The sequence below is a fragment of the Marmota monax genome, unplaced genomic scaffold (assembly GCF_021218885.2).
Source record: "Marmota monax isolate L192 unplaced genomic scaffold, Marmota_monax_Labrador192_F-V1.1 WCK01_AAM20220418_F8-fsc00013, whole genome shotgun sequence".
NCBI lineage: Eukaryota > Metazoa > Chordata > Mammalia > Rodentia > Sciuridae > Marmota > Marmota monax.
In genome coordinates this window covers 20390154-20390784 of record NW_026692202.1, presented here as the reverse complement: position 1 = coordinate 20390784, position 631 = coordinate 20390154, and positions in this window count along the sequence as shown.

The window sequence follows — 631 nt, the reverse complement described above, 5'->3', positions numbered from 1 at the left end:
GCCCCAAATAAACTTTTGCTTCCTCTTATTCTTGTTAGGTATTTTGTCCACAGAAAGCTGATTCTTTAGGTTTATATTTATTATGTCTGCTAAGTCTCAATTTAATTTATACATTTTGACCAGGTTTGTTTTAATTTATTGCAAAATCATTAATACCTTCAATGAAATAATGCCTTTAAAAGCAATAGCAGGCCAGGCATGGTGGCACATGCCTATAATCCCAGCAGCTCAGGAGGCTGAGGCAGGAAGACGGCAAATTCAAAGCCAGCCCCAGCAACTTAGCAAGGCCTTATCTCAAAATAAAAAATTAAAAGGACTGGGGATGTGGCTCAGGCTAAGCAGCCCTGGGTTCAATCCTGGTACCAAAAAAAAAAAAGAAAGAAAGAAAGAAAGAAAGAAAGAAGTAGCAGTCATTCTGCTTCTGCTTTCTTGTATAAATGAAAGTTTTCTGCACTGTTTTTACTATGTTAAAAATGAATATATTAAATCAATCTGTTCCCACATTTCAAATAAAGTTGTAAGTGCTCTTTGGAGAACAAATTAGTGGTTCAGCAATTCTTTGGAATGTGAAACCCAAGTGATTTCTCATCCGACTGTGAAACAAGGCAGAGACCAAAAGCATTTTATGTTC